Source organism: Salmo trutta, chromosome 37 (assembly GCF_901001165.1).
Source record: "Salmo trutta chromosome 37, fSalTru1.1, whole genome shotgun sequence".
Lineage (NCBI taxonomy): Eukaryota > Metazoa > Chordata > Actinopteri > Salmoniformes > Salmonidae > Salmo > Salmo trutta.
The window spans coordinates 7220807-7244484 of NC_042993.1; the positions used below are offsets into that span (position 1 = coordinate 7220807).

General features: G+C 47.9%; 1 pseudogene; it reads right to left on the minus strand.

Annotated features, from left to right (window-relative positions):
• LOC115176442 (potassium/sodium hyperpolarization-activated cyclic nucleotide-gated channel 2-like) overlaps positions 1-23678 on the minus strand; it is a 35601-nt pseudogene continuing 11923 nt past the window's right edge.

The following is a 23678-nucleotide window of genomic DNA, read 5'->3' on the forward strand; positions in this document are numbered from 1 at the left end:
TCAGTCCCTATTAGTCTTTCCCTGTCTGAGGCAGCTAAGGGCCCTTCTTGCCCCCCTTGGGGGAGGCGGAGGGGGCAGAGGTGGCTGGGGGGCAAGAGGTTTGAGGGAGGGAGGTGGCTGGGCCTGGGACCAACTGAGTGGGTGGGAGGGTGGTAGTGGAGGTTTGGACAGGTGTTACGACTGTGGTCAGCTTTGGAGCATGACTGGTGTATGGGGTACAGGTAGGTGTAGGGACAGGACCTAAAGGTTGGCTCTGTTTTGGGGTATGGGTTGATGCAGGTTTGGGGGTGGAGGATTGTTTTGGGGTATGGATAGGTACAGGTGGGCTTGTGGGGGTAACAGAACATTTAGAAGTGGGTTTTGGGGAAGGGGTTTGGACTAGGGTTTGGGCTGCTGGGGTCTGTTTTGGGGTGTGGGCTGAGCCTTTTGTTGGGGCTTGAATTGCAGCATCGGAGGCGATGGGTACAGGAGTAAGAGAATGCTTAGATGTGGGTGTTGGGGTGGAGGTTTGAACAGGGGCTATATGTGAGGTATGTTTGGCAGTATGGGTAGGGGGAGGTTTGGGGGTTGGAGTTGAGGTTAGGGCCTGAGTTTTAGAACTGGTAGGTGTTGGGGTTAGAGTTTGGCTTTGCATAAGGGCAGGTGAAGGGATAGAGATAGGAGTGGGAGGTTTACTGGAAGAAGGGGTGGGAATCAAGGTTGAGGTTGGAGCTAGGGTGGGAGTGGAGGCTGGGGTGGGAGTGGAGGCTGGGGTGGGTGTTGCAGTTAGGCTTTGGCTCTGAGTGGGAACAGGAGTAGAAACAGGGGTAGGGGGACGATTGGAGGGTTGAGAGAGGGTAGGGGTAGGGGTACGAGTCTGGATAGGGGTAAAGGCTTTAGAGGAGGTAGGGGTGGGCCCAGATAGAGGGTAAGGGGAGGGCTTGATTAGGGGGCTCTGAAGAAGAGTGGGAGAGGAAGGTAGGGAAGAGGAGGGGGGAGAGGGGGACGCGAGAGAGGACTTGCGCCCATGGGTTTGTGGAAGTGAGAGAGGGGCACTGACAGAGGAGGGAGGGGGAGTGGAGGAGGGAGAGGGAGAGGGGGAAGAAGAGCGAGAGGGAGGTGTAGGGATGGGTTTGGACCAAGGGGTTGAGGTGAGGGGAGTAGTTCCAGCAGAGGGAGGGATAGAGCAGGGGGGAGGAGAGGAGGAGCGAGATGGGGGTGTAGGGGTGGGTTTGGGGCGAGGGGTCAGTGGCAGGGCTGGGATGAGGGAGAAAGGAGTGGGAGCAGAGGAGGGGGTGGCAGAGGAGAGGGCGGTTTGTTTGGGGGAGGAAGTGTAGGAGGCCAGGGGAGAAGCTGATATGGGTGTGGCTGCAGGTACGGCGACGGGATGTGTGTGTGTGGCTGTGTGTGTGTGTGCAGGGCAGTGTGTAGAGACAGGATCAGGGAGGGGCTGTATAGAGCCCAGGTTCTGTGCTTGTATCTGTGCATTGAAGGGGGGCATGTGTAACCGTTGTGCTGGGACTTGTACTGGTAGGGGAGTAGTCAACACCCCCACACTGCCACCCCTGGCTAGCTGAGTCCCAGCCAGGAACGAGGCTGGCAGCAGGTTACCTCCAGAGGCCTTCCGCTGGAGAGGGGGGTGAGGCTGCATGCTTGCCCAAGATCGATGAGGCAGGGTGGGCTGCGAGGCAGAGAGGAGCCTGGCCTCCTGGGTGAGCCTCCCCAGTGCAGGCAGGCCCTGGTTGCTGCCTCCTCCGTGACGCAATAGCGCCTCCTTGGCTCCATGCTGGCCAGCCATGGAACTGCAAGTGTCTGACATGACACTGGTGGCTGCAGTTGGATTCACATGGTAGAACAGATGTGGAGTGGTGGCCCCTCCTACCTTGGGGATTCCTGGGGTTCCACCCATCACTGAAGAGTGTTCCGGGTGGAGGCGGAGACTGTAATGCAGGGTCTTTCCTAATTGGACCGACGTGGAGACAGAGGAGGCCGGTGTGGGTGGGGTTTGAGCAACAGGGGGTGATATCACACCTCCCAGGGGGGCCATGGGGAAGGGCGAGGGAGAGGGGAAGGCAGGAAACCCCCCTCTAGGGGACAGCCCCCCCATCCCTCCTACCCCCATCATCCCAATGAGGGAACTCACAGAGGGGCGCAGGGGCTGCAGGACAGGGGGCCGCGGGGGGGAGAGGGGGAAGGAGACGGAGGGCGATGGAGAGATGGAGGGGAGGAATATAGCGCCCCCTAGCACATGCTGCTGCTGTAGCTGATGTTGAAGCTGCTGCTGCTGTTGCTGCTGGTGCATGAGGGCGATGGCCACGTTAGTCGTAGCGGCCGCCGTCTGGAGCGGAGCGTGGATCAGTGGAGCCCAGATCAGTGGGTGGGGCATAGGGGAGACCGTACCACTTCCTCCCGTGGCCCCTCCCCTTCCTGCAGCGGCAGCAGCGATGGCCTCCTGCATGGCTGGCATGCTGTCGTGTTTAACGATCTGCTGAACCAGCATGCTGTCACAGGAGCCCAGCCCCCCCATGCCTAGCCCCGCCCCCCCTCCTCCTCGACCCCCACGCCCCAAACCGCTGCCCCCCGCCATGGAACCCGCCTGGGACGGCTTCCTCATCAGGATAGAGTTCTTCCTACCTGCAGAGGAGAACAATGAGGAGAGAAGAGATGAGAATGAAACGATCAAACAGAAACAAACTGATGGAAGAGATGGTTACTGTTCCTGTCTGACACAAATGGAGGAAAACAAGAGCAAGAAGAAAGTGGTAGAAACTAAAGTGAGGATCAAACAACACAGTTGTAACGATGCTGACAGGGCTGAGTGGCTGATTAAAGATCACAAACAGAACCAGGTATCTGCTCCGGCTCTCTGTTCTAACAGCGCTCCAACTTTTTCTAGCAGTTTCTCTATTCAATTCAATTCAAAGGGCTTTATTGGCATGGGAAATATATTTTAACAGTACATAATAAACAAAAGTGAAATAAACAATGCACATTTACAGTAAACATTACACTCACTAAAGTTCCAAAATAATAAAGACGTTTCAAATGTCATATTATATGCAAATAGTTAAAGTACAAAAGGGAAAATAGTTTCTCTCTCCCTTAACCTGCCTTGAAGGGCTTCTGCAACTGTAAGGTTATTTACAAAGCGCTTTAGAAATAAAATCTGAATTGATTCGAAAAATGCTATTCACTGGCAAGGTCTCTGCACAAAGCGCTTTGGAAATGAAACTGAATTGAAAACTGAGTCATTGCAAGTAATGGACCGATTGGCAGGTGCTTGAGCCAATCGGGAGAGGCTTAGTACCGATGCGGTCCAACCGGTCGGCAGCCACCGTCTCGAAGGCCCGCCTCATCATGGGGTGTTCCTCCAGGACCTCGTTGAAGCTGTCCACACTGAGGGAGTAGAGACGACAGTACGTATCTGCTCTGACGCTCGCTGTCCTCCGGCCCCGAGTCAACAGACAGATCTCTGAGAGAGAGAGAGAGAGAGAGAGACAGAGAGAGGAGGAAGGGCAGGTGTGGATAAAGAGGGAGAGGGGAAGAGGGGGGAGAGGGACAGAGAGAGGAGGAAGGGCAGGTGTGGATAAAGAGGGAGAGAGAGAGAGAGGGGTGAGAGGGACAGAGAGAGGAGGAAGGGCAGGTGTGGATAAAGAGGGAGAAGGGAAGAGGGGGGGAGAGGGACAGAGAGAGGAGGAAGGGCAGGTGTGGATAAAGAGGGAGAAGGGAAGAGGGGGAGAGGGACAGAGAGAGGAGGAAGGGCAGGTGTGGATAAAGAGGGAGAAGGGAAGAGGGGTGAGAGGGACAGAGAGAGGAGGAAGGGCAGGTGTGGATAAAGAGGGAGAAGGGAAGAGGGGGGAGAGGGACAGAGAGAGGAGGAAGGGCAGGTGTGGATAAAGAGGGAGAAGGGAAGAGGGGTGAGAGGGACAGAGAGAGGAGGAAGGGCAGGTGTGGATAAAGAGGGAGAAGGGAAGAGGGGGGAGAGAGACAGAGAGAGGAGGAAGGGCAGGTGTGGATAAAGAGGGAGAAGGGAAGAGGGGGGAGAGGGACAGAGAGAGGAGGAAGGGCAGGTGTGGATAAAGAGGGAGAAGGGAAGAGGGGGGAGAGGGACAGAGAGAGGAGGAAGGGCAGGTGTGGATAAAGAGGGAGAAGGGAAGAGGGGGGAGAGAGTGGAAAAAAAACAGATTTTGTTGAAGGAATTGTGAAATTGAAGAACTGATTAATTTAACTCACAACCACACCTTTCCACTTCCCTTTTTCCTCACACTGTCCTTACCCTCCCTCCTCCCTCCCCCTTCTCCCTCCTCTCCTCACCCCCAAAGTAGGACCCGTCACTGAGTTTGGTCTCCTTGTTTCCGCGGGTGAGTATGCCGACTCGTCCGTGTTGAATGAAGTACATCTTGCGTCCCACCGTGCCCTCCCGGATGATCAAGTCATTGGGCTGGAACACCTCGAAGCGAAGCTTGGTCAGCACTGCCGTCACAAAGTTAGGGTCCGCGTTAGCAAACAGCGGCATGTGAGCCACCAGGCTACGGCAGTTAAAGCTAACTATCGCCTGAGAGGGGGAGAAAGAGAGGGGGAGGGAGGGGGGAAGTGAGTTAGAATGCACAAGAACTGAATTGTATCAGTACGTTTTAATTTTCTTTAATGTAAAATGTATTTGAGGCAGTTTGAATCAACTGGTTTGAGCAGGTGTTTTTTTAGTTACGCTATAGCTAGCTTTCGTAACTTGTAACTGTGTGTGTGTGTGTGCATGCGTGTGTGCCTGCATCCGTGGCTCGTGCGTGTGTGTGTGCCTCGTGCATGTGTGTGTGTGTGCGTGCCTCGTGTGTGCGTGTGTTACCTCCTTTAGTGGTTCGCTGAGTTCGCCCAGTATGTTCTCCTCGTCAAACATCTTGCCCTGGAAGCGATGCTCGTAGTACTCATGAATCCTCTGACGGACATCTGCAGGGAGCTTATGGAACGACATGTACTGCTCCACCTGCTTATACTGGAACACAACATCAATACAATGTCAATACAACGGGAATACAACGATACAACGTTAATACAATGTCAATACAACGTCAATACAACATCAATACAACGATACAACATTAATACAACGTCAATACAACGTCAATACAACGTCAATACAACATCAATACAACGATACAACGTCAATACAACGTCAATACAACGATACAACGTTTATACAACGTCAATACAACGGGAATACAACGATACAACATTAATACAACGTCAATACAACATCAATACAACGATACAACGTTAATACAACGTCAATACAACGTCAATACAACGATACAACGTCAATACAACGTCGATACAACGTTAATACAACGTCAATACAACGTCAATACAACGATACAACGGGAATACAATATTAATACAACGTTAAAACAACATTAATACATTGTTAATACAACGTTAATACAACATTAATACAATGTTAATACAGCGTTAATAAAAGCACACACACACACACACACACACTATACTGCTTCACTACAGTATAATACACACTTGACTGGATGAGCGGGAAGAGTGTTTATGAGTGGAGAATGGTTCCTTTACCATTTTCTTCCTTTGAGGAGTCATCAAATTAATTTGATGAACGGTAGGATAGAGAGAATAAGGGACAGAGGAATGGAGAGAGAGATGGAGGGAGGGATAGAGAGGGTCCTAATCTCTTACTTTCTCCTGGTACTGTCGTCGCGAGGAGTCCAGGGACTGTATGAGAGCGGTGGCATGGCCGATGAACATGGCATAGCAGGTGGCACCAATGATCATACTGAGCATGGTGAGCCACACGTCCGTCATGCCCTCTGGAGCCTGGGCACCGTAGCCAATACACAGCATGTGGCTCATGGCCTTGAACAGAGCATAGGAGTACTGGATCCCCCACGAATCATTCTGGAAGGAGAGAGATGGAGAGAGAGCCCACATGTCATTCTGGACAGAGAGAGAGATGGAGAGAGAGATGGAGAGAGAGCCCACATGTCATTCTGGACGGAGAGAGATGGAGAGAGAGCCCACATGTCATTCTACACAGGGAGTCCGAGACGAAGAGGGAGAGGGAGAAGAAGGTGGAAGAGAGGGAGGGAGGGAGGGAGGGATGAGTGGTACAACACTAGTTAAGGTAATAACGACAACCTAGGCTAAAACAGTGGCTGTAAAGTGCTGGGTGGAGTTGCTCATTGCTTTTCCACTTCCTGCTGTGTAAAACAGACTACTAACAGGCACAACGCTAGAGGAAAATAATAGTAATAATAATAAAATGGCCCTAAAATATGTTATAAGCCAGTGTGTGTTAGCCAATCATGCAATGAAGCATATTTATCTCAGGCTGAGTGTGTGTGTGACTGTGTTTGTGATTTCTTGTGTGTGTGTGTGTGTGAGGCCAATTATATCCTGTTCTGTTAAATGGTCCTGCGGGTGGCGCATGGCTTTCTCTGTGGGAAACACTCAGCATCAGCTGGCCTAGCAACAGTCACCCCGGCAACCACTGAGGAAACTCTGCCGAGATGGGAGTCAGCGAAACACACAGCCGTGTGTGTGTGTGTGTGTGTGTTCATATCTCCATCTACTCCATCTGTAGGATGTTTAAGTTGAGAGATGTTTTATTGTGTTGATAGTCCCTTTTATTCCAACCAGACATGCTGCTACATGAACCAATAAACTAACACAGAGAGCAAACAGCATCCAACACTCTCTCTCTCTGTCTACACACACACTCTCTCTGTCTACACACACACTCTCTCTGTCTACACACACACTCTCTCTGTCTACACACACACTCTCTCTGTCTACACACACACTCTCTCTGTCTACACACACACTCTCTCTCTCTCTCTCTCTCTGTCTACACACACACTCTCTCTGTCTACACACACACTCTCTCTCTCTCTGTCTACACACACACTCTCTCTCTCTGTCTACACACACACTCTCTCTCTCTCTGTCTACACACACACTCTCTCTCTCTCTGTCTACACACACACTCTCTCTCTCTGTCGACACACACACACACTCTCTCTCTGTCTACACACACACTCTCTCTCTCTGTCTACACACACACTCTCTCTCTCTCTGTCTACACACACACTCTCTCTGTCTACACACACACTCTCTCTCTCTCTGTCGACACACACACTCTCTCTCTCTGTCTACACACACACTCTCTCTGTCTACACACACACTCTCTCTCTCTCTCTGTCTACACACACACTCTCTCTCTCTGTCTACACTCTCTCTCTGTCTACACACACACTCTCTCTCTCTGTCGACACACACACTCTCTCTCTCTGTCTACACACACACTCTCTCTCTGTCTACACACACTCTCTCTCTCTGTCTACACACACTCTCTCTCTCTGTCTACACACACACTCTCTCTCTCTGTCTACACTCTCTCTCTGTCTACACACACACTCTCTCTCTCTGTCTACACACACACTCTCTCTCTGTCTACACACACTCTCTCTCTCTCTCTCTGTCTACACACACTCTCTCTCTCTGTCTACACACACTCTCTCTCTCTGTCTACACACACACTCTCTCTCTCTGTCTACACTCTCTCTCTGTCTACACACACATTCTCTCTCTCTGTCTACACACACTCTCTCTCTCTCTGTCTACACACACACTCTCTCTCTCTCTGTCTACACACACTCTCTCTCTCTCTGTCTACACACACACTCTCTCTCTCTCTGTCTACACACACACTCTCTCTCTCTCTGTCTACACACACACTCTCTCTCTCTGTCTACACTCTCTCTCTGTCTACACACACACTCTCTCTGTCCACACACACACACACTCTCTCTCTCTCTCTGTCTACACACACACTCTCTCTGTCTACACACACACACTCTCTCTCTCTCTGTCTACACACACACTCTCTCTCTCTGTCTACACACACACTCTCTCTCTCTGTCTACACACACACTCTCTCTCTCTCTCTCTCTGTCTACACACACACACTCTCTCTCTCTCTGTCTACACACACTCTCTCTCTCTGTCTACACACTCTCTCTCTCTCTGTCTACACACACACTCTGTCTACACACACTCTCTCTCTCTCTCTGTCTACACACACTCTCTCTCTCTCTGTCTACACACACACTCTCTCTCTGTCTACACACACACTCTCTCTCTGTCTACACACACACTCTCTCTCTCTCTGTCTACACACTCTCTCTCTCTCTGTCTACACACTCTCTCTCTCTGTCTACACACACACTCTCTCTCTGTCTGCACACACACACTCTCTCTCTCTCTCTGTCTACACACTCTCTCTCTCTCTCTGTCTACACACACTCTCTCTCTCTGTCTACACACACTCTCTCTCTCTGTCTACACACTCTCTCTCTCTGTCTACACACTCTCTCTCTGTCTACACACTCTCTCTCTCTGTCTTCACACACACACACTCTCTCTCTCTCTCTCTGTCTACACACACACTCTCTCTCTCTGTCTACACACTCTCTCTCTCTGTCTACACACACACTCTCTCTCTGTCTACACACACACTCTGTCTACACACTCTCTCTCTCTCTCTACACACACTCTCTCTCTCTGTCTACACACTCTCTCTCTCTGTCTACACACTCTCTCTCTCTGTCTACACACTCTCTCTCTGTCTTCACACACACACACTCTCTCTCTCTCTCTGTCTACACACACACTCTCTCTCTCTCTCTGTCTACACACACACTCTCTCTCTCTGTCTACACACACACAATCGGTCCACTACCCCGTAATCAGTTCACACACAAACACAATATCAATAATGTCACACACTGTGCACACAAGCCCTCCATTTGTGAGCGGGTCAACATTTCTCTCCATGTCTCAGTACCCATGTAACAATCTCACCACCTTGTTGTTCTTGGAGACCCAGCAGTCAGACAGACAGACAGACAGACAGACAGACAGACAGACAGACAGACAGACAGACAGACAGACAGACAGACAGTAACTCACCACCATGTTATTCTTGGAGACCCAGCAGTCCAGGGGGAAGTCCTGCAGCATGGGAACCAGGAACTGTAGACATCCGTCCCAGTGGCACAGCAGCAGCATCATGCCTATCAGGTTGACTATCCTCACCATGGCACTGGCCAGGTCATAGGTCATATGGAAGATCTGGAGGGGGAGAGTTTGACATCACTGTAGTTTATTGACGTCTTGGGCGGGCACCTGTTATGATAGTTGCCTTTTCCCCAATGAAGAGATAGATCAGCTGCCCCCCTAGCGGTCTCTCTTTCCCCTATACTACGCTGACCTCTCCTTTCCCCCTCTCACCTCCCTCTCTCCTCTCACCTCTCTCTCTCCCTCCTCTCTGGCATGTTCCACTGACTGCCCTCTACTCCCTCTCTGGAGGATTTAACCAGTGAGTTGTGACAGTGGTAGTAAGTCTCTCTTTCCCTTCCCCCCCTCTTTCTCTACCTCCTCTCCCTGTCTTCCCGACCTCTCACCTCCTCCCACTGGTGGATGTATCGTATGAGTCGTGACAGGCGCAGCAGGCGTAGCAGGCTGAGGATCTTGGTGAAGCGTACGATACGGAGGGCCCTGGCCGTCCTGTAAACCTCTGAGTCCAGCCGGGCCTCCAAGTCCACCATCAGGAAGATGTAGTCCACAGGGATGGACGACACAAAGTCCACCGCAAACCAGCTCTTTAGGTAGCGCTGACGGATAGCCCTGTGGTAGCATAGCATAATATAATAGTCATTTCTATGGTCTCACAGTTAGCTTAGCATTCTGGTATTATTCCTATGGTCTCACAGTTAGCTTAGCACTGCATAGAACAACAGTTTATATTTATATGGTCTCACAGTTAGCTTAGCATAGCATAGCATAGAACAACATTGATTCCTATGGCCCCAGTAGTTATGGTACTTTAGAAGAAATAACAAACAACTCCATTCATTCAAATTCTGGAAGAACACCACATAGGGAAGCATTGTCTCCAGCTCTGTGTCACCTTCACACACACACACACACACACACACACACACACACACACACACACACACACACACACACACACACACACACACACACACACACACACACACACACACACACACTGACTTGGGGTCTAGCAGTATCTCAGTGCTGTCCTCCTTGACGATACCAGTCCTGAAGTTGAGGACCAGGTCAACCAGGAAGAGAGTATCAGAGACCACATTGAAGATGATCCAGGGAGGAGTGTTTTCATCCTTAAAGAAGGTGATTCCTACTGGCAGAATGATCAGGTTCCCCATCATCAAACACAACATGATCAGGTCCCAGTAGAACCTGGGAGAGGAGAGGAGGGGAGGGGAGAGGGGGAGAGAGAGAGAGGTTCCCTATCATTAGACACAACATGATCAGGTCCCAGTAGAACCTGGGAGAGGAGAGGAGGGGAGGGGAGAGGGGGAGAGAGAGAGGCTCCCTATCATCAGACACAACATGATCAGATCCCAGTAGAACCTGGGAGAGGAGAGGAGGGGAGGGGAGAGGGGGAGAGAGAGAGGTTCCCTATCATCAGACACAACATGATCAGATCCCAGTAGAACCTGGGAGAGGAGAGGAGGGGAGGGGAGAGGGGGAGAGAGAGAGGCTCCCTATCATCAGACACAACATGATCAGATCCCAGTAGAACCTGGGAGAGGAGAGGAGGGGAGGGGAGAGGGGGAGAGAGAGAGAGGTTCCCTATCATTAGACACAACATGATCAGGTCCCAGTAGAACCTGGGAGAGGAGAGGAGGGGAGGGGAGAGGGGGAGAGAGAGAGGCTCCCTATCATCAGACACAACATGATCAGATCCCAGTAGAACCTGGGAGAGGAGAGGAGGGAGAGGGGAGAGGGGGAGAGAGAGAGGTTCCCTATCATCAGACACAACATGATCAGATCCCAGTAGAACCTGGGAGAGGAGGGGAGGGGAGAGGGGGAGAGAGGGAGAGAGAGAGGTTCCCTATCATCAGACACAACATGATCAGGTCCCAGTAGAACCTGGGAGAGGAGAGGAGAGGAGAGGAGGGGAGAGGGGGAGAGAGAGAGGGGTTCCCTATCATCAATACCAATGACATATCCCAATTGATCTCATTTCCTGTATTATATTTTTCACCAACTATCACACTCCTCTCTTTTCTGTGGGACTCCAGTTCTGGGATCATTAATGGAATGATCCAGATTAACTATGACGACTCTCACACACACACCCCGTCTCTCAGACAGTCTAGTTCCAGAGCCAGCGGTGGGTTTAGAACCGTGATATTGAATAAAAGGATTAATAGAGAAACACTCTGGACAACTGCTGTGGGCGATAATGATGTCATCCTGACCTTGGAATATAGAGGTATGAGTTAGAAGGGAACAAATGAATAACATCACTTCCATATCACACTGTGGCAAACACACACACTAGAGGACTGTCACGACTTCTACCAACGTTGATGCCCCTCCTTGTTCGGGCGGTGCTCGGCGATCGACGTCACCGGTCTTCTAGCCACCATTGATCAGTTTTTCATTTTCCATTGGTTTTGTCTGGTCTCCTTACACACCTGTTTCTTATCCCAGTAATTACATGTTGTGTATTTAACCCTCTGTTTCCCCTCATATCCTTGTCGGTGATTGTTTGTTATGTTATGTACGTGTTGTTGATGTATCGGTGTGCGACGGGTTATTGTTTACCCGTATTATTTTTCTACGTTGGTTTTGGAGTTAGTTTTGTTAATAAATACTAAATTTTTTAACCACTCTGGTTCCTCCTGCGCCCGACTTCCCTGCCACCTACATACACGGATTATGACAAGACACCACTATCTCACCCCCTACACACTGCTCCAGCTAGTCTGGCAGAAGACACCACTATCTCACCCCCTACACACTGCTCCAGCTAGTCTGGCAGAAGACACCACTATCTCACCCCCTACACACTGCTCCAGCTAGTCTGGCAGAAGACACCACTATCTCACCCCCTACACATTACTCCAGCTAGTCTGGCAGAAGACACCACTATCTCACCCCCTACACACTGCTCCGGCTAGTCTGGCAGAAGACACCACTATCTCACCCCCTACACACTGCTCCGGCTAGTCTGGCAGAAGACACCACTATCTCACCCCCTACACACTGCTCCAGCTAGTCTGGCAGAAGACACCACTATCTCACCCCCTACACACTGCTCCAGCTAGTCTGGCAGAAGACACCACTATCTCACCCCCTACACACTGCTCCGGCTAGTCTGGCAGAAGACACCACTATCTCACCCCCTACACACTGCTCCAGCTAGTCTGGCAGAAGACACCACTATCTCACCCCCTACACACTGCTCCGGCTAGTCTGGCAGAAGACACCACTATCTCACCCCCTACACACTGCTCCAGCTAGTCTGGCAGAAGACACCACTATCTCACCCCCTACACACTGCTCCGGCTAGTCTGGCAGAAGACACCACTATCTCACCCCCTACACACTGCTCCAGCTAGTCTGGCAGAAGACACCACTATCTCACCCCCTACACACTGCTCCGGCTAGTCTGGCAGAAGACACCACTATCTCACCCCCTACACACTGCTCCGGCTAGTCTGGCAGAAGACACCACTATCTCACCCCCCTACACACTGCTCCGGCTAGTCTGGCAGAAGACACCACTATCTCTCCCCCCTACACACTGCTCCGGCTAGTCTGGCAGAAGACACCACTATCTCACCCTCCTACACACTGCTCCAGCTAGTCTGGCAGAAGACACCACTATCTCACCCCCCTACACACTGCTCCGGCTAGTCTGGCAGAAGACACCACTATCTCACCCCCTACACACTGCTCCGGCTAGTCTGGCAGTAGTCTTTAACAGAGATAAACCTCAGGTTTGGCTAAACCTCAGTAGATTCAAGTAGTACAGATAATAACATATTATCTGTCTCGGTGAGGCTCTGAGATTATGTACAAAGCAGACAGACAGACAGACCGATGGAGAGAGAGACATACAGTGGGGGAAAAAAGTATTTGATCCCCTGCTGATTTTGTACGTTTGCCCACTGACAAAGAAAGGATCAGTCTATAATTTTAATGGTAGGTTTATTTGAACAGTGAGAGACAGAATAACAACAAAAATATCCAGAAAAACGCATGTCAGAAATGTTAAAAATTGATTTGCATTTTAATGAGGGAAAAAGTATTTGACCCCCTCTCAATCAGAAAGATTTCTGGCTCCCAGGTGTCTTTTATACAGGTAACGAGCTGAGATTAGGAGCACACTCTTAAAGGGAGTGCTCCTAACCGCAGCTTGTTACCTGTAAAAAAGACACCTGTCCACAGAAGCAATCAATCAATCAAATTCCAAACTCTCCACCATGGCCAAGACCAAAGAGCTCTCCAAGAATGTCAGGGACAAGATGGTAGACCTACACAAGGCTGGAATGGGCTACAAGACCATCGCCAAGCAGCTTGGTGAGAAGGGTACAACATTTGGTGTGATTATTCGCAAATGGAAGAAACACAAAAGAACTGTCAATATCCCTCGGCCTGGGGCTCCATACAAGATCTCACCTCGTGGAGTTGCAATGATCATGAGAACGGTAAGGAATCAGCCCAGAACTACACGGGAGGATCTTGTCAATGATCTCAAGGCAGCTGGGACCATAGTCACCAAGAAAACAATTTGTAACACACTACGCCGTCAAGGACTGAAATCCTGCAGCGCCCGCAAGGTCCCCCTGCTCAAGAATACATATACATGCCCGTCTGAAGTTTGCCAATGAACATCGGAATGATTCAGAGGACAACTGGTGAAAGTGTTGTGGTCAGATGAGACCAAAATGGAGCTCTTTGATGTCAACTCAACTCGCCGTGTTTGGAGGAGGAGGAATGCTGCCTATGACCCCAAGAACACTATCTCCACCGTCAAACATGGAGGTGGAAACATTATGCTTTGGGGGTGTTTTTCTGCTAAGGGGACAGGACAACTTCACCACATCAAAGGGACGATGGATGGGGCCATGTACCGTCAAATCTTGGGTGAGAACCTCCTTCCCTCAGCCAGGGCATTGAAAATGGGTCGTGGATGGGTATTCCAGCATGACAATGACCCAAAACACACGACCAAGGCAACAAAGGAGTGGCTCAAGAAGAAGCACATTAAGGTCCTGGAGTGGCCTAGCCAGTCTCCAGACCTTAATCCCATAGAAAATCTGTGGAGGGAGCTGAAGGTTCGAGTTGCCAAACGTCAGCCTCGAAACCTTAATGACTTGGAGAAGATCTGCAAAGAGCAGTGGGACAAAATCCCTCCTGAGATGTGTGCAAACCTGGTGGCCAACTACAAGAAACGTCTGACCTCTGATTGCCAACAAGGGTTTTGCCACCAAGTACTAAGTCATGTTTTGCAGAGGGGTCAAATACCTATTTCCCTCATTAAAATGCAAATCATTTTATAACATTTTTGACATGCGGTTTTCTGGATTTTTTTGTTGTTATTCTGTCTCTCACTGTTCAAATAAACCTACCAGTAAAATTATAGACTGATCATTTCTTTGTAAGTGGGCAAACATACAAAATCAGCAGGGGATTTTTCCCCCACTGTATATATATATATACACTGCTCAAAACAATAAAGGGAACACTTAAACAACACAATGTAACTCCAAGTCAATCACACTTCTGTGAAATCAAACTGTACACTTAGGAAGCAACACTGATTGACAGTAAATTTCACATGCTGTTGTGCAAATGGAATAGACAACAGGTGGAAATTATAGGCAATTAGCAAGACACCCCCAATAAAGGAGTGGTTCTGCAGGTGGGGACCACAGACCACTTCTCAGTTCCTATGCTTCCTGGCTGATGTTTTGGTCACTTTGAATGCTGGCGGTGCTTTCACTCTTGTGGTAGCATGAGACGGAGTCTACAACCCACACAAGTGGCTCAGGTAGTGCAGCTCATCCAGGATGGCACATCAATGCGAGCTGTGGCAAGAAGGTTTGCTGTGTCTGTCAGCGTAGTGTCCAGAGCATGGAGGCGCTACCAGGAGACAGGCCAGTACATCAGGAGACGTGGAGGAGGCCGTAGGAGGGCAACAACCCAGCAGCAGGACCGCTACCTCCGCCTTTGTGCAAGGAGGAGCAGGAGAAGCACTGCCAGGGCCTTTCAAAATGACCTCCAGCAGGCCACAAATGTGCATGTGGCTGCTCAAACGGTCAGAAACAGACTCCATGAGGGTGGTATGAGGGCCCGACGTCCACAGGTGGGGGTTGTTCTTACAGCCCAACACCGTGCAGGACGTTTGGCATTTGCCAGAGAACACCAAGATTGGCAAATTCGCCACTGGCGCCCTGTGCTCTTCACAGATGAAAGCAGGTTCACACTGAGCACATGTGACAGACGTGACAGAGTCTGGAGATGCCGTGGAGAACGTTCTGCTGCCTGCAACATCCTCCAGCATGACCGGTTTGGCGGTGGGTCAGTCATGGTGTGGGGTGGTATTTCTTTGGGGGGCCGCACAGCCCTCCATGTGCTCGCCAGAGGTAGCCTGACTGCCATTAGGTACCGAGATGAGATCCTCAGACCCCTTGTGAGACCATATGCTGGTGCGGTTGGCCCTGGGTTCCTCCTAATGCAAGACAATGCTAGACCTCATGTGGCTGGAGTGTGTCAGCAGTTCCTGCAAGAGGAAGGCATTGATGCTATGGACTGGCCTGCCCGTTCCCCAGACCTGAATCCAATTGAGCACATCTGGGACATCATGTCTCGCTCCATCGACCAACGCCACATTGCACCGCAGACTGTCCAGGAGTTGGCAGATGCTTTAGTCCAGGTCTGGGAGGAGATCCCTCAGGAGACCATCCGCCACCTCATCAGGAGCATGCCCAGGCGTTGTAGGGAGGTCATACAGGCACGTGGAGGCCACACACACTACTGAGCCTCATTTTGACTTGTTTTAAGGACATTACATCAAAGTTGGATCAGTGTGTAGTGTGGTTTTCCACTTTAATTTTGAGTGTGACTCCAAATCCAGACCTCCATGGGTTGATAAATTGGATTTCCATTGATTATTTTTGTGTGATTTTGTTGTCAGCACATTCAACTATGTAAAGAAAAAAGTATTTAATAAGATTATTTCTTTCATTCAGATCTAGGATGTGTTGTTTAACCTCTACGGGCCACGGGGGCAGTATTGAGAATTTTGAAAAAAATATGTGGCAATTTTTAACTGCCTCCTACACCAACTCAGAAGCTAGGATATGCATATTATTAACACATTCGGATAGAAAACACTCTGAATTTTCTAAAACAGTTTGAATGGTGTCTGTAAGTATAACAAAACTCATATTGCAGGCAAAAACCTGTGAAAAATAGATTTAAAAAAAAGAGAATTTTGTGACTGTACTATTTAGTGTCATTGTTTTAAAGATACCACAGTGAGAAAGGATTCAGTTCGCAACTCCTACTGCTTCCACTAGATGTCAACGATCTTTAGAAAGTTGTTTGAAGCATCTGTGATAAATACACACCGAATTAGAAAGCTTACAAGTTGACACGTCATCACTTCATTTTTTGCGCCTGCGCATGAATCTGAGAAGAGTGCCTTTGTCATTATCGTTTATTCTAGACACTTGATAGGTTGTGTGAAAATATTACTGATGTTTACTGATGTTTCACGTTAAAAATGGAACAAAAGATTAGTGCTAAACAACGTTTGACATGTTTAAACAAACGTAAATAGATTATTTACTAGGTTTTCTTTAGTTTTTCGACGTGACTTTACACTGCCCACCTCATTTTGTGGGAGCCTACTGAACGCTAACTATTTGGACATAAATTATGAACTTTGTCAAAAGAAACCACATTTGTTCTGGACCTGGGATCTCTGGCAGCGCCTTCTGATGGAGATAATCAAAGGTAAGGGGATATTTAGAATGTTATTATCGATATTAGATGATGCTAATGCTAACGGTATAGCTTAGCTTAGCTTAGCATATAGCTTATTGTTGTTAGCATAGTACCCAGTTTATACAAAATGTGATTTCCCAGTAAAGTTATTTTGAGATCTGGCCCTTCGGTAGCAATTACGAGATGATAATATATTATTCTTTGAATGACAATATTATAATTTACCAATGTTTTCGAATAGTAATTCCGTGATTTGTAATGCTGGATTCACTGGGTGCATTCGAGCCGAAAAAAATTCTGAATTTCACCGCGACTGTAAATGCTGTTTTTGGATATAAATATGAACTTGATGGAACTAAAAATGCATGTATTGTATAACATAATGTCCTATGAGTGTCATCTGATGCAGATTGTCAAAGGTAAGTGCATAATTCTAGCTAGTTTTCTGTCTGTTGATGCCCTTCTTTGAATTGGCTAAACATTACACGCAGCTATTGTCAATGTACTCTCCTCACATAACCTAACTTTATGCATTCTCCGTAATGCCTCTGAAAATCGGACAGCGTGGTTAGATTTAGGAGATATATCTTTCAAATGGAGGAAAATAGTTGATTATTTGATTTTTTGAAATGATTACTCTTGCAGTTTTGAATTCCCCGCCATGGTCACATGACAATGAATCCCAATACCGGGATAAGATCGGGATAAGATCCCTTTATTTTTTTTAGCAGTATATATTGTAGTTGTTTCAGGGGCTGTGTGGTGAATGGACGGTATGTGCCTGCAAGGTTCTGTGTTTTCTGGCTGCCAGGACCACGGACAGCAACGTGAAATATTCCCCAGAGGCAGGACCACGGACATCAATGTGAAGTATTCCCCAGAGGTAGGACCACGGACAGCAATGTGAAGTATTCCCCAGAGGCAGGAGCATAGACTGCTCAGGGAAAAATTCTAGACTGCAGCAGAACAGCCACACCTGTCTCCAGTTGTAATTAGAGCCAAACTGTGGACAGCTGAAACCAATCAGGGCCTCTACTTAACCGCGCCCTGGGTTTTCTTTCTTGGTTCTTTCCTTTGACCCCGGCAGGTAAACGAGTAGGAGGTTATTGGAGCGGCAGAGAGTACGGTGGAGAAGGAGGTTTGCCGGAAGAAAGGAACTGATGATTTCAACAAGGATGGAACCCCTGAAGACCAAATTTGGAGGATCTTCCACTGGTGACAAAGTATTTACTCTGTTTGTTTTGAGTTGTGTATATGAGGAACGCTGCCAAAACCTGATAATAAAGTGGTTTAACCCTTCCCTTGGACTGGTGGTGTGTGTTTGTATGTGTAAACCCTGCCTTACAAAGATCTTGGCGCTGAAACCGCCACTATATATAAACTCAGCAAAAAAAGAAGCGTCCCTTTTTCAGGACCCTGTCTTTCAAAGATAATTCGTAAAAATCCAAATAACTTCACACATCTTCATTGTAAAGGGTTTAACTTGTTATGGATAGGTGGCAGTATTTTCACGGCCGGATAAAAAACGTACCTGATTTAATCTGGTTATTACTCCTGCCCAGAAACTAGAATATGCATATAATTAGTAGCTTTGGATAGAAAACACTCCAAAGTTTCTAAAACTGTTTGAATGGTGTCTGTGAGTATAACAGAACTCAAATGGCAGGCCAAAACCTGAGAAGATTCTGTACAGGAAGTACCCTGTCTGACCATTTCTTGGCCTTCTTTGTTATCTCTATCCAAAACAAAGGATCTCTGCTGTAACGTGACACTTTCTAACGCTCCCATAGGCTCTCAGAAGGCGCCAGAACGTTGAATGATGACTCTGCTGTCCATGGCTGAAAAACAGTAGCGCATTTGGTAAGTGGTCGATCTGAGAACAATGAGACGGGTGCGCGTGTGCACGTGAAGAGTCCATTTTAGATTTTGAGTCTTTGAACGGGAAGGACGTCTCCCGGTCGGAATATTATCGCTTTTTTACGAGAAAAATCGCATAAAAATTTATTTTAAACAGCGTCTGACATGCTTCGAAGTACGGTAATGGAATATTTTGATTTTTTTTGTCACAATACGCGTCCGCGCGTCACCCTTCGTCACCCTTCGGACAGTGTCTTGAACGCACGAACAAAACGCCGCTATTTGGATATAACTATGGATTATTTGGAACCAAACCAACATTTGTTGTTGAAGTAGAAGTCCTGGGAGTGCATTCTGACGAAGAACAGCAAAGGTAATCCAATTTTTCTTATAGTAAATCTGAGTTTGGTGAGTACCAAACTTGGTGGGTGTCAAATTAGCTAGCCCGTGATGGCGAGCTATCTACTCAGAATATTGCAAAATGTGCTTTCACCGAAAAGCTATTTTAAAATCGGACACCGCGATTGCATAAAGGAGTTCTGTATCTATAATTCTTAAAATAATTGTGTTTTTTGTGAACGTTTATCGTGAGTAATTTAGTAAATTCACCGGAAGTGTTCGGTGGGAATGCTAGTTCTGAACGTCACATGCTAATGTAAAAAGCTGTTTTTTGATAAAAATATGTACTTGATTGAACAAAACATGAATGTATTGTATAACATAATGTCCTAGGAGTGTCATCTGATGAAGATCATCAAAGGTTACTGCTGCATTTAGCTGTGATTTTGGTTTTTGTGACATTATATGCTAGCTTGAAAAATGGGTGTCTGATTATTTCTGGCTGGGTACTCTGCTGACATAATCTAATGTTTTGCTTTCATTGTAAAGCCTTTTTGAAATCGGACAGTGTGGTTAGATAAAGGAGAGTCTTGTCTTTAAAATGATGTAAAATAGTCATATGTTTGAAAAATTGAAGTTTTCGGATTTTCGAGGAATTTGTAATTCGCGCCACGCCTTATCATTGGATATTGGAGTGGTGTTCCACTAGCGGAACGTCTAGATGTAAGAGGTTAAACACTGATTCCCATGCTTGTTCAATGAACCATAAACAATTAATGAACATGCACATGTGGAACGTTCTTTAAGATACTAACAGCTTAAAGACAGTAGGCAATTAAGGTCACAGTTATGAAAACATAGGACACTAAAGAGGCCTTTCTACTGACTTGGGAAAAACACCAAAAGAAAGCTGCCCAGGGTCCCTGCTCAGTTGTGTGACCGTGCCTTAGGCATGCTGCAAGGAGGTATGAGGACTGCAGATGTGGCTAGGGAAATAAATTGCAATGTCCGTACTGTGAGATGCCTGAGACAGGACGTCCTCGCAGTGGCAGACCACGTGTAACAACACCTGTACAGGATGGGTACATCCGAACATCACACTTGTGGGACAGGTACAGGATGGCAACAACAACTGCCCGAGTTACACCAGGAACGCACAATCCCTCCATCAGTGTTCAGACTGTCCGCAATAGGCTGAGAGAGGCTGGACTGAGGGCTTGTAGGCCTGATGTAAGGCAGGTCCTCACCAGACATCACCGGCAACAACATCGCCTATGGGCACAAACCCACCGTCGCTGGACCAGACAGAACTGGCAAAAAGTGCTCTTCACTGACGAGTCGCAGTTTTGTCTCACCAGGAGTGGTGATGGGATTTGCGTTTATCGTCGAAGGAATGAGCGTTACACCGAGGCCTGTACTCTGGAGCGGGATCGATTTGGAGGTGGAGGGTCCGTCATGGTCTGGGGCGGTGTGTCACAGCGTCATCGGACTGAGCTTGTTGTCATTGCAGGCAATCTCAACGCTGTGCGTTACAGGGAAGATATCCTCCTCCCTCATGTCTGCAGGCTCATCCTGACATGACCCTCCAGCATGACAATGCCACCAGCCATACTGCACGTTCTGTGCGTGAATTCCTGCAAGATAGGAATGTCAGTGTTCTGCCGTGGCCAGCGAAGAGCCCAGATCTCAATCCCATTGAGCAAGTCTGGGACCTGTTGGATCGGAGGGTGAGGGCTAGGGCCATTCCCCCCAGAAATGTCCGGGAACTTGCAGATGCCTTGGTGGAAGTGTGGGGTAACATCTCACAGCAAGAACTGGCAAATCTGGTGCAGTCCATGAGGAGATGCTCTGCAGTACTTAATGCAGCTGGTGGCCACACCAGATACTGACTGTTACTTTTGATTTTGACCCCCCCCCCCTTTGTTCACGGACACATTATTCCATTTCTGTTAGTCACATGTCTGTGGAACTTGTTCAGTTTATGTCTCAGTTGTTGAATCTTGTTATGTTCATACAAATATTTACACATGTTAAGTTTGCTGAAAATAAACGCAGTTGACAGTGAGAGGACGTTTATTTTTTTGCTGAGTTTATATGTGTATGTGAAGAGACTAAAGAACAGACACCTTCCAGAGAACATCACATCACCAAACCTCATTAAGTCTCTACACATTAGGTTCCTTTGTCCAAGCTGGGTTGTGACAGCTGATACCAGCAAATTTTTGTGCCCACAAACAAATGACAACATTTAAAGGTCAAGTCTGGAGAAGGGAAGAATGGGAGGGATTTTTTTCAGGGGAAAGATTAAAATGCTTGATGCTCAGAAATGGGTGTCTGAATTTTTGCTTTGTGGTACAATACGTGCTGGGTACTTCAGACCAGGCAGTCTGGCTGTTCAGTGGGGTCTGAGACGCCGAAGCCTCTCACCATTAGCTCTGACAAATTGAAAACCCTAGTCATTGGCGACTCCATTACCCGCAGTATTAGACTAAAAACGAATCATCCAGCGATCATACACTGTTTACTAGGGGGCAGGGCTACCGACGTTAAGGCTAATCTAAAGACGGTGCTGGCTAAAGCTAAAACTGGCGAGTGTAGAGAGTATAGAGATATTGTTATCCACGTCGGCACCAACGATGTTAGGATGAAACAGTCAGAGGTCACCAAGCGCAACATAGCTTCAGCGTGTAAATCAGCTAGAAAGATGTGTCGGCATCGATTAATTGTCTCTGGCCCCCTCCCAGTTAAGGGGAGTGATGAGCACTACAGCAGAGTCTCACAACTCAATCGCTGGTTGAAAACTGTTTTCTGCCCCACCCAAAAGATAGAATTTGTAGATAATTGTCCCTCTTTCTGGGACTCACCCACAAATAGGACCAAGCCTGGACTGTTGAGGAGTGACGGACTCCATCCTAGCTGGAGGGGTGCTCTCATCTTATCTACGAACATAGACAGGGCTCTAACTCCCCTAGCTCCACAATGAGATAGGGTGCAGGCCAGGCAGCAGGCTGTTAGCCAGCCTGCCAGCTTAGTGGAGTCTGCCACTAGCACAGTCAGTGTAGTCAGCTCAGCTATCCCCATTGAGATTGTGTCTGTGCCTCGATCTAGGTTGGGCAAAATTAAAGATGGCGGTGTTCGCTTTAGCAATCTCACTAGTATAAAGACCTCCTCCATCCCTGCCATTATTGAAAGAGATTGTGATACCTTACATCTCAAAATAGGCTACTTAATGTTAGATCCCTCACTTCAAAGGCAGTTATAGTCAATGAACTAATCACTGATCATAATCTTGATGTGATTGGCCTGACTGAAACATGGCTTAAGCCTGATGAATTTACTGTGTTAAATGAGGCCTCACCCTCTGGTTACACTAGTGACCATATCTCCCGCGCATCCCGCAAAGGTGGAGGTGTTGCTAACATTTATGATAGCAAATTTCAATTTACCCCAAAAAAAACAACAACGACATTTTCGTCTTTTGAGCTTCTAGTCATGAAATCTATGCAGCCTACTCAATCACTTTTTATAGCTACTGTTTACAGGCCTCCTGGGCCATATGCAGCGTTCCTCACTGAGTTCCCTGAATTCCTATCGGACCTTGTAGTCATCGCAGATAATATTCAAATTTTTGGTGAGTTGAATATTCACATGGAAAAGTCCACAGACCCACTCCAAAAGGCTTTCGGAGCCATCATCGACTCAGTGGGTTTTGTCCAACATGTCTCTGGACCTACTCACTGCCACAGTCATACTCTGGACCTAGTTTTGTCCCATGGAATAAATGTTGTGGATCTTAATGTTTTTCCTCATAACCCTGGACTATCAGACCACCATTTTATTACGTTCGCAATCGCAACAAATAATTTGCTCAGACCCCAACCAAGAAGCATTAAAAGTCGTGCTATAAATTCCCAGACAACCCAAAGATTCCTTGATGCCCTTCCAGACTCCCTCTGCCTACCCAAGGACGTCAGAGGACAAAAATCAGTTAACCACCTAACCGAGGAACTCAATTTAACCTTGCGCAATACCCTAGATGCAGTTGCACCCCTAAAAACTAAAAACATTTGTCATAAGAAACTAGCTCCCTGGTATACAGAAAATACACGAGCTCTGAAGCAAGCTTCCAGAAAATTGGAACGGAAATGGCGCCACACCAAACTGGAAGTCTTCCGACTAGCTTGGAAAGACAGTACCGTGCAGTATCGAAGAGCCCTCACTGCTGCTCGATCATCCTATTTTTCCAACTTAATTGAGGAAAACAAGAACAATCCGAAATTTCTTTTTGATACTGTCGCAAAGTTAACTAAAAAGCAGCATTCCCCAAGAGAGGATGGCTCTCACTTCAGCAGTGATGAATTCATGAACTTCTTTGAGGAAAAGATCATGATCATTAGAAAGCAAATTACGGACTCCTCTTTAAATCTGCGTATTCCTCCAAAGCTCAGTTGTCCTGAGTCTGCACAACCCTGCCAGGACCTAGGATCAAGGGAGACACTAAAGTGCTGTAGTACTATATCTCTTGACACAATGATGAAAATAATCATGGCCTCTAAACCTTCAAGCTGCATACTGGACTCTATTCCAACTAAACTACTGAAAGAGCTGCTTTCTGTGCTTGGCCC